Source organism: Mustela putorius, unplaced genomic scaffold (genome assembly GCF_011764305.1).
Source record: "Mustela putorius furo isolate JIRA1106 unplaced genomic scaffold, ASM1176430v1.1 tig00003937_pilon_pilon_pilon, whole genome shotgun sequence".
Classification (NCBI taxonomy): Eukaryota; Metazoa; Chordata; class Mammalia; order Carnivora; family Mustelidae; genus Mustela; species Mustela putorius.
Genome location: NW_025422082.1, coordinates 6,886,481 through 6,897,774, shown reverse-complemented (window position 1 = coordinate 6,897,774; position 11,294 = coordinate 6,886,481). Strand labels below are relative to the sequence as shown.

Genomic DNA, 11,294 nt, shown 5'->3' with positions numbered 1-11,294 from the left:
ACTGGGAGAGTTGGTGAAAGCAACAAGTCACAGAGGCATCCAAGGGTCTGGACATGGTGTTTCCCTCTCCTGAGATGGGAACATCTGTGAGAGGAGCAGGTGGCCAGCTGGTGTGGGGGGTGCAGGCACCTACTTGGACAGAACAGATGGGGTAGGTAAGGCCCGAGATCCCCCAGGCATGTTCCTGGCATCTGGACTGAACTGGTCTTCAAAGCTGCAGACTTGTTGGGGTCATCTTCAGGCTGAGGAGGAAGGTGAGGGGAGCAAAGGAGACTGAGGAGGCTCAGCTTAGACAGGAAGAGCTGAAACATTCCTCTGGGGAAAAGTGTGTCAGGTCCAGGGTCATGGGGACAGAGCTTGAGGCCATTGTGCTATGTGAAATAAGCTAGTCCCTAAAGGACTGATACTGGAGGACCCTATTTGTGAGGGACAGAGAGCACTCCAACTCATAGAGTTGCAAGGAGCTGCTGGGCACTGGGGCAGGGGATTGTTGAATGGGGGATTCAGGTCTTACGGGTAGAGGTTCAGTTTGGGATAATGAAGAAGTGGTGGTGATGGATGGAGGTAACAGGTACAGAATGGTGAATGTACTTATTTCCACTGAACTGTACTCTGAATCATGCTTATCAGTTGTATGTCAATTACATCACAGTAGGAAAGAAGTGAGTCAGGAGGACAGGGTGAGTCAGGAGAACAGAGCCAACGCAGAAGGGCAGGGATCCTGTGTCTTAGTTCTCATTCTCCTGCTCTGACCCTTGTTGGTGACTGAGCTCACAGTAGGCACTCAGTGAATGCTTGCTAAGATGCAGTGCAGGCAGATGAGGGCACTAGTGCAGACCCACCAGTGGGCACTGAGGAATCTCAACAGGATGTGCATCCAGACTGAGTGAGTGCCCACATTTCACAAATGCCAGCACAGAAATAACCATTTAAAACAAAGGCAGGTAAGCATAAGCTGTATTACAAAGCAGTGCCCATCAAGACAGTATGGTACTGGCACAAAAATAGGCACATAGACCCATGTGGCAGAATAGCGAATGCAGAAATGGACCCTCAACTTTATGGCCAATGAATTTTCAACAAAGCAGGAAAGAATGTCTAATGGAAAAAAGACAGTCTCTTCAATAAATGGTGCTAGGAACATGGGACAGCCACATGAAGAAGAATGAAACTGGACCATTTCCTTATACGATACACAAAAATAGATTCCAAATGGATGAAAGACCTCAAGGTGAGACAGGAATTCACCCAAATCCTTGTGGAGAACAGAGGCAGCACCTCTTTGACCTCAGACACAGCAACTTCTTGCTAGACACGTCTCCAAAGGAAACAAAAGTAAAAATAAACTGTTGGGATTTCATCAAGATAGAAAGCTTTTGCATAGCAAAGGAAATAGTCAACAAAATGAAAAGACAGCAAACAGAATGAGAGAAGATATTTTCAAATGACATATCAGTTAAAGGGCTAGTATCCAAAATCTAGAAGGAAATTATTCCTCAATACCCACAGAACAATAAACTAATCAAGAAATAGGCCAAAAACAAGAACAGACATTTCTCCAAAGAAGATGGCCAACTGACACATAAAGCAGTGCTCACCATTCCTCAACATTAGGGAAATACAAATCAAAATCATAATGAGATACCACCTTATACCAGTTAAAATGGCTGAAATTAACAAGACAGGAAACAACAAGTGTTGGCAAGGATGTGGAGAAAAGGGAACCTTCCTAAACTGTTGGTGGGAATGAAAGTGGGTACAGTCACTCTGGAAAACAGTGTGGAGGTTCCTCAAGAAGTTGAAAATAGAGCTGCCCTACAACCCAGCAATTGCACTCCTGGGTATTTACCCCAATGATATGATGTAGTGAAAAGAAGGGCAACCTGCACCCTCATGTTCATAGCAGCAATGTCCATAATAGCCAAATTGTGGAAAGAGCCTAGGTGTCCTTCAACAGATGAATGGATAAAGAAGATGTGGTCCATATATACAATGGAGTATTACTCAGCCATCAGAAAGGATGAATACCGACCATTTGCATCAACATGGATGGATCTGGAGGGGATTATGCTGAGTGAAATAAGTCAAGTATAGATAGACAATTATCATATGGTTTCACTCATACATGGAATGTAAGGAATACAGTGCAGGACCACAGGGGAAGGGAGGGAAAACTGAACAGGATGAAATCAGAGAGGGAGACAAACCATGAGAGACTCTGGACTACAAGAAGAAAACTAAGGGTGACAGATGGGAGGGGCGTGGCAGGATGGGGTAGCTAGGTGACAGATATTAAGGAGGGGACATGTTGTGATGATCACTTGGTGTTATAGGCAACTAATGAATCACTGAACACTGTGTTAAAATCTACTGATATATTATATGTTGGCTAATGAATTTAAGCTATAAAAATTAAATTAAATTTAAAAATAAAAAATAAATCCAAGGCAGAAGCAGTACATAACTCAGAGGGCTCTGTGTTCCTGGAGGGGGGCCATGGCCATGGTCTCCAGTGGTCAGAGGACTGGAGGTCTGAGAGGTGGCTCAGTGCACCCCATACCCTGAAGCCCCATGGCCATGGCAAGGTGCACGGACTGGGAGGGAAGACCCAACCAGAGGTCATCCTGGCTCCAGGCTTCTGCAGGAGCACTCTCAGCCCTACCAGGTTGTGTTTTCCTAGAACGAGGAAGAAAACTTTTCCCTCAATTGTTCTTTTTAAAGATGGCTGCTCAGCACTGACAGGGGAAAAACATCCGACATAAAGCTGGAGCCATCACAGCTCCAAATGACCCAGAAGTTATCAAAATTAGTGACCCCAAAGAGAGGACCCTGTGTCCCCAGGCAGTCCTCCTGTTTGCGGGTGCAGCTGGGGGCCCTAGACATGCCCGTGGGCAGTGCTGGGCTCCACGGTCTCCCTCAAGGGGACAGAAGTAGGAAACTGATCTGACAGCTCTGCTCAGGACAGCACCCCCGATGGAGACAGGAACAGCCCCTCATGATTCCTGGATGTCCTGGTGATTCCTGGGCATGGTGGGAATCTCAGCTTCTTCATGAAGGGTGTGCAGCCGAGGTGCCGTGGGTCCCACAGGTCCTCCAGGGAGAGCATCTTGCTGGGCTTGTGAACCAGCAGGTACCTGTTCAAGTGGCTCTCATCACACCGCTCAACCTCGATACCATTGGCCAGGTCAACCCCCATTGCCTGATGACAGGCCAAGGTCAATTGGTGAACCTCCACTCCAATCTCCCCAAAAAAGGCCCCCATGTAGTAAACGTCACCCTGGCCCCTAGGGATGAGACACAGTCCCACAGCCTGTGACTGTGGCCGGTGCTGGTAACTGAAGTCTTCACAGGCCACCCAGTAGAAACTGAGGTGCAGGGTGCCAAAGAGGGGGGACAGGATCTCCATGCCCACATGGTTGCAGAACTTCATTTCCACATCCGCACACACCAGGTTGTCCACCTCATGGAGGAAGTGCTGCTCACAGAAGAGGCTGATCATCACCATGCACTGCAGGGACATATCCTACCAGTGCAGGGTGCTGGGGACCTCGAGGACCACCACCCTCCAGCCTTCCTGGGTGGCACACGGACCCCGCAGCAAGCTTGTGGATAAAGACCTAGTAGGTGACCCTGTGTCCCACTATGATGGGCTTTTCTGCCCTCTGCAGGAATAACTGAAGGAAGACAACCTATCTACAGGGACAAGGGGCAAGTCAGGAGGAGGGTTACTGTCAGAGGCTCACAGCAGAACCCCGGAATTGGGGGTCATGGATGTGTGCACCTTCTTTTTTTTTTTTTTAAGATTTTATTTATTTGACAGAGAGAGAGATCACAAGTAGGCAGAGAGGAAGGCAGAGTAGGAGGAGGGGGAAGCAGGCCCCCTGTGAGCAGAGAGCCAATTGCAGGGCTCAATCCCAGGACCCTGGGATCATGACCTAAACCAAAGGCAGAAGGTTAACCCACTGAGCCACCCACGTGTTCACCTTCTTCAAGGGTATAGGCCCTAAGTTGCTTTAAGCAACAGTCACTCTCCCAGCCTATCCAGAGAAAGTCTGCTCATGAGACCTCTCTATCTTCTGTTCCCAGAGATGGGGGCCATTGGCACCCCATCATACAAAGGGGAGCCTGAGGCTTCAGAGGCAAGAAACAAACCCCACAGTCAGCATGCTGGAGCCAGGAACATGCCCCCTGTGCTGAGCTCTGAGGCAAACCCTGTGGGTACCCTCCCCTGGCCAACCCCCTGGAGGTCCTGTGCCCTCCAGCCAGGAGTGGAGCACATTTGGGCCCAGCCCTCCTTTCTATAGCCTACAGATGGATAGAATCAGCAGAGCTGGCCACCTGCCCCACTTTGCTTTGAGTAGGCTGTCGCTGGCCCCCACAGAGTGATCTCTACCCCCTATAGGGTCCTCCCTTGAAGGCTACTCGGCCTCTTGCTGACAAGGTCCATCAATCAAACACTGCTATTCCTAGAAGTCATTCACCCTCAAACTCCCCCAGATCAGGAATCAGGTCCAGCCCACGGGAATTGAAAGAGGACCAATGGAAGAAGAGGGGGCTTGCTTGGGTTCCAGTTGTTAATTCAACAGAGTAAGCTCCCAGGTCCAGGTCTCCATCTCCCTGGCCCCAAGAAGTTTTAAATCTTGTCTCTTTGAGGGGAATATCTGTGGAGACTGCAGCTCCCCCATTGTCAGCAATGGTGGTGAGCCCCTCTAGACAAATTTTTTAAGGTTTTATTCATTTATTTGACAGAAAGACAAATAGAGAGGGAACATAAGCAGGGGGAGTGGAAGAGGGAGAAGCATGCTCCCCACTGAGCAGGGAGCCTGACATCCTGGGGTTCGATCACAGGACCCTGGGATCATGACCTGAGCCAAAGGCATATACTCAACGACTGAGCCATCCAGGCACCCTGAGACTGATTTTTTTTTTTTTTTCACACAAGCACTAAGGCTACTTCCCTGTGTATGCCCCATACCTGGCAGGTTAGTAATTCGCTCACCCAGGGAAAGTAGGCACTACATTTAAATAGGGGACAAGGCCTCACACACCCACCAGCCACAGGTCAGGTCACCAGGGTAAGTCCAGGTCCAGCCAATGAGGGATCAAACCAGACATGAAGTGGGGAGAGAGGAGTGCTCCTGGCAGAGGGCAGAGATAATGTAAAGGCTTGGAGTCAGGCCCGAGGCACATGTGGGATGACCATATACCTGGGAGGCCCATGGAGTTGGGGGATAGGGTGGGAGATATAAGGCTGGAGAGGACGAGCAGCTGGGGAGTGGATCACAGAGAGGCTCAAAGGTTATGTTCTGAAAAGATCACTTTGAAGAATGGGCTCTGTATATCAAAGGACTGGTAGACCCTCACCCTAACCCTTATCCCCACCCTAACCCTAATCAAACACCATGCTCAATTTGAGGACTGACAGCTCTACTCTGAATCACAAAAAAAGTCCATCATGCTGGCTTTCAGTTCTTGCTCAGTATTGTACTGAAAGTTCTATCCAAAACAGTGAGGCAAGAAATAAGGAATCCACATGTGAAAGGAACAGTAGAACTAGGTCAATTCAGAGACCAGAGAAGGCATCATCTTATATAGAGAACTTCCTAAAGAATCAACAGAAATTATTACAACCAGTTCCCTAATTCTGCAAAGTTACAGGACAAAATATCAAGACACAAAAATGTCTCTTATTTGTATACACTAGCAATGAATCATCCAAAAAATAATTTAAGAAAACAATTTCATTTTAGGGAACATCAACATTGACAAAACACTTGGGAGTAGATGTAATAAAGGTGTATGTCTTGTACACTGAAAATTACAAAACATGGCTGAAAGAAAGTAAGGGAAACCTAAATAAATCTGAGGAAACCCCATGGTGATGAAAAGACATACTATTGGTAAGATGGCAACAGTACCCAGTGCAATGTGGAAATTCAATGTGTTCCCAAGAAATTTCACAAAGGCCTTTGGGAAGAATTGCACAAGCTAAACATAACAGTCATATGGAATTTTAAGAGACCACAAGATAGCCCAAACCATCTTGAAAAAGAAAATGAAAAGTGAAAGGTCATACTTCCAAAGTTCAAATCTTAATGTAAAGCAACAGCAAATAAAACATTGTGATACTGTCGCAAAGGTATGCATATACAATGAAACAAATAATACATGCTATGTTAATTTATTGAATTTAAATTTTAAAATTAAAAATTTTTATTTTTTTTATTTATTTATTTGAACAGACAGAGACCACAAGTAGGCAGAGAGGCAGGCAGAAAGAGAGGAGGAAGCAGGCTCCCCACTGAGCAGAGAGCCCGATGTGGGGCTCAATCCCAGGACCCTGAGATCATGACCCAAGCCGAAGGCAGAGGCTTTAACCCACTGAGCCACCCAGGCACCCCTAAAATTTAAAAATTTTAAAGTATGCATATAGATCAGTGGGATTTAACTGAGAGCCCAGAAATAAACCCCTTCATCTATGGTCCTCTGAATTTTGACAAGAGTGGACAACATTACAGTGGGGGGACAGAATGGTCTTTTCAACAAAGGGTGCTAGACAATTGCCTATACATATACAGAGGAATGGAACTTGACCCTTACCTCACACCATATATAAATATTAACTCAAAATAAGTTAAAGCTTTTAATGTAAGAGGTAAAATGATAAACTCTAGAAGAAACAAATGGGGATCAGTCTTCATAAGCTTGGATTTAGCAATGCTTTTAGATGTGACACCAAAGCATAAGAAGGGAAAGAAAAAAATAGATAAAATAATATCCTCAAAGTTGAAAATCTGTCCTGGGTGCCTGGGTGGCTAATTCGGTTAACTGTCCAACTCTCAATTTTGGCTCAGAATATGATCTCGGGGTCATGAGATTAAGGCCCACACCAGGCTCCACACTGACTGTGGGGCCTGCTTAAGATTCTCTTTCCCTCTCCCTCTCCCTGTCCATTCTCAAACTCTCTCTCACTTAAAAATGAAATGTAAAAAAAAATTAACAATCTTTGTACATCACAAGATACTATCCAGAAAGTGAAAAGACAGCCCCCAGAATGGAAGGAAATATTTGCACATTATTTATCTAATAAGAGTCTGTTGCCCAGAATATGTAAAGAGCTTTTACAACTTCTCAACAAAAAGACAACCCCATTTTTAAAATGGACGAAGGACTTGGATAGACCATCTTCCAGAGAAATCATACAAATGGTGAATGGCACATGAATAGATGTTAAACATCATTAGTCTTTATGGAAAGGAAGATTTAAACAGTTAGATGTCCTTTCACACAAGTAGGATTACTATGATCAAGAAAACTAAAAATAACAAAAGAATGTTGAGAAACTGAAACTCTTAAGCATGTGTTGTGGAAAATGATACAGTCTACATATAAAATAGTTTGGCATTTACTCAAATAGATCAAAATAGAACTATCATATGGTTGAACAATTGTACTCCTAGATATATACCCCCCAAATTGAAAACACTGGTTCAAACAAACAAAGAAACAAAAATGTACAGGAATATTCATAGCCGCAGCGTTCATAATAGGCAAAAACCAGAAACTGTGCAAATGTCCATCCATGGGGAAAAGGACAAACAAAATGAGGTAGACCCATAAATGACAATCTTGTTCTGCCCTATGAAGGAATGATGTAAAATGACTCATTTGTGGGGTAAAAATATGATAGTTCTTGAAAATATTAAACACAGAATTCCACTGCAGCCTATATGCCCCCTAAAATTGAAAGTAGAAATACCTTATTCAGAGCAGCATTTCTCACAACAGCCAAAAGGTGGAAGCAACTCAAGTGTCGACTGACAGATGAATGGATAAACAAAGTGTGGTTATATACAATGGAACATGATTCAGGCTTAAAAACGAAGGGAGTTCGACACAGGCTACAACACAGATTGAACCCGGAAGTCCTTATGCAGAGCGAAATCAGCCAGTCATGGAAGGACAGATACTGTATGATTCCACTTGGATGAGGTGTCTGGGACACAAAGCTGGATGTGGCAACAGGAGCCAAGGGGAAAGGGTAATGGGGAACTGGTGTTTCACTCATACAGTCTCCCTCAGAGAGAATGAAAAAGTTCTGTAGAATGATGTACAACCATGGGATGTTCTTATGTTCTTATATTTAGTCACTCTGAAAAAGTGAATGAAGGACTGATGCATGTCACTACGTGGATGGACAGTGAAAGCAGCCCCAGTGACATTAGCCATATAGAAACATCACTCGATTGGAGCCCTCTGTGCTCCTTAAATCCATAAACATTACCCAAAGAAGGGAAAGTCCTGGAAGAAGTTCCAGAAGATGAAAACTGGAAGACATTTTAGTGGTGACAGCTGAAGTGGGCCTGTGGTCTGGGTTCAAATGTGGGAACCGTCATGATTTCCTCACTTGGGGTTACATGGTGGTTCCACGGGCCAGTGTCCCTGTTTGGGGTAAAAATGCATGGAAGTAGCCCATGTGAAGTGGCAAATGTGGTAAACAAATGACAGCTGGGGAGTGTGAGGATAAAGCATATTTGTGCTGCTGTGACAAATTGGTGCAGATTTGAAATCTCTGCAGAGTAAATGACTCTTCCAGACATCCACATCGACACATCACAGAGGCAAAGAGGACATCAGACTTCGGGATGGAGGCCAAGCCCTGCCATATCCAGTTCACCCACCATGGAGAGACCACTAACCATTGGAGGAGGCCGCGTTTTAGCAAGAGACTCATGGGAGGATTAAATCAGGGACCCCAGTGTCCCGGGTGCAGTAGAAGCAATGGGATTTGGAATTTCAATTCCACACAATGCTCCACGACAACCTGGCTAGAACTGTGAACAAGCATGAAGGGGAAAACTCAGTTAAGTGGACTGGGGACACCAGAAGGGGAGGCTGGAAGGGGGTCCCTGGCACTCAGTGCCCATTACAGACCCCACATTACAATCCCCCACAGGGGAGACTCATCCATTCCAGGCCCCACAGGGGAAGCCGGAGAGTTCATCTCCTACAAGAGATCCACCATTCCCACAGCTCGGCCAGTGAGAATCCTTCATCACCCTGAACCCCTTTCTCCAGGGGACTTTCCTTCCAAGCACCCCTCCCAACTTCTTCCTCCTTCTCCATGAAATGATGTTCCTCTCCTTTGTTTCTTACACTTGCCTGCGATGTGACCACAGCTTGCTCATCCGAGATTGCCATTCTCTGCTCTTCCCAAATAAACCCATTTTGCTGGTCAAGTAACTGGCAGTTTGAGTTTAAAGTGAACAGAACTAATAAATTAAAGATACTTGCAAGGAACAAAATCAATATACACAAATCACTTGCATTTCTACATGCTCTGAAGGGACCATCATAAAGAGACTACTGAGAACAATCTTATTTACTACTGCATCCAAAAGAACAAGATACCTAGGAGCCCTCTGAACCAAGGGAGTGACAGACCTGTCTTCTGACAGCCATGAGACACTGATGACAGACATGGAGGGAGACCCACAGAGATGGGAAGACACTCTGTGCTCAGGGAAGAACCTATACTGTGAAAATACCTGCTCTCCCCAAAGCCATCGACAGAGTCCCCACTATCGCTCCCAAACTTCCAGACTCCAGACCAACCCCGAAATGGGTGTGGACATGGGAAGGACCCTGCAGGGCCAAGGCCAGGGGAGCACAGGCACCAAGGCAAGCATCCACTCCCTGACTGCAGACTGTTTGAGGAGCCCCAGGGACCAAATCCTCATGCATGCACACAAACACAGATGCGGGACCCAGGGCGCACATCAGAGCCCAGAAAGGGGAGACTCCACAGCTCCGCACCCAGCACTGCTGGAGGCCATGTCCCCACAAACAAAACCACAGAAGCCTGTGTCTACACAGCACACCATTCCTTGTGAGGTCCTGAGATCATGCACCCCATCGCCAGTTCCCACTCAGGTGGCTTCTCCTTGCCTTCACCTCCAGTGGCTGGTCCTGAAGAGGCTGGACTTTGTCAGTGTGGACGCAGACCTAGGTCCCCCACAGTGGGTTCTGTCATTGTAGATGTGGAACCACATCCTCCACAGCTTGTCCAGTCAGGGTAGAGAGTGGCTCCACATCCTCCAGACGTCTCCACAGCAGGTCATGAGGAGGCCAGACTCCTGTCCCAGCTGCAGCTGTGCAGGCCAGGCTCAGGGCAGGAGCTGGGGTCCTGCACCCTCTGCAGGTGGGGGAGGCAGTGCAGGACTAAGGGAGCTCACCCTTCAGTGGAAGCACCTATTCCATCCCGGGGTCCAGCTGAAGCCATTTCATTCTAGAAATTCAAGCTACATGGAGCCCAATATCCCCCAACTTCCCTCCAAATAGTTAAGGAACAATGAATTGGAAACAATATGGAATGACAACAGTCTCTGACCCATACAGTGATTTGGAACATGTCTCTGGCCTTGATGCAGACCCACACTCTGACCTTAACTTGATCTCAAGCCTGGCCCTGACCACAATCCAGGACCCTAACTCTAGCCCCCAACCCAAACAATGTTCACAAGAATCAAAAGGTAGAAACTGCAAATATCCATCAATGGTGAATGGATAAACAAAGTGTGAAGGGTTTGAATTTGGGTTCAGGTTCAGATTTCAGTCAGAGTTCCAGATCAGGCTTTGGGTTTAGGGTCAGAGTGAGGATTTACAGTCAGTGCAAGGGAACATTTGGAGTTTAGGGCTTTAGGTTTATGGTTCAGGGCTTCTGAGATTAAGTTCAAGGTCAAATTTGGGGTTTGGGTTCATGTTGGGATTTGGGTTCAGGATTCATGACCCAGAGTTCTGGTTTAGGGCTTGAGTCCATGGTTCATGGCTTGGATCCAGGGCTCATGTTCAGATTCCAGACTCCAGTTCCGATTTCAGGTTTGGGATTCAGGGTTCCAGTTTGGGCTTTAAGGTCAGTTTAGGTTTCAGAGTTAAAGTTAGGGGTTAAGATTAGGTTTAGGGATGGCACATTGTCTTCAGTTGTCATCATGGACACAAAATTTCTATCTGAAGTTTCTAAATCTGAAATATCATTCATCTGGGTATCAGGAGCTGGTTTGGAATTTAGGATCCCAGTAGCTCCCTACTGACAGCATTCTGGTCCTAGAGTATCCCAGTCACCCAGAAGCAACTTTTCTTGGCCCAAACATACCCTTGGCATAGAAGGGTGATCTGGTGCCAAAGCTGGGATGATTTCACAAGGGCAAAAGTGTGAAATGAAATATCGGGGAAATGTTCATGGAAAATGAAAGAGGAGACAAATAATTAGTCAACTCCTGATTCCTCCACAATAA

At 46.2% G+C, this 11,294-nt stretch overlaps 1 pseudogene; it reads right to left on the bottom strand.

The window, feature by feature from the left end:
- Positions 1–2,993: 2,993 nt before the first annotated feature.
- LOC101687736 lies at positions 2,994–9,744 on the bottom strand (annotated as a pseudogene).
- Positions 9,745–11,294: the final 1,550 nt, after the last annotated feature.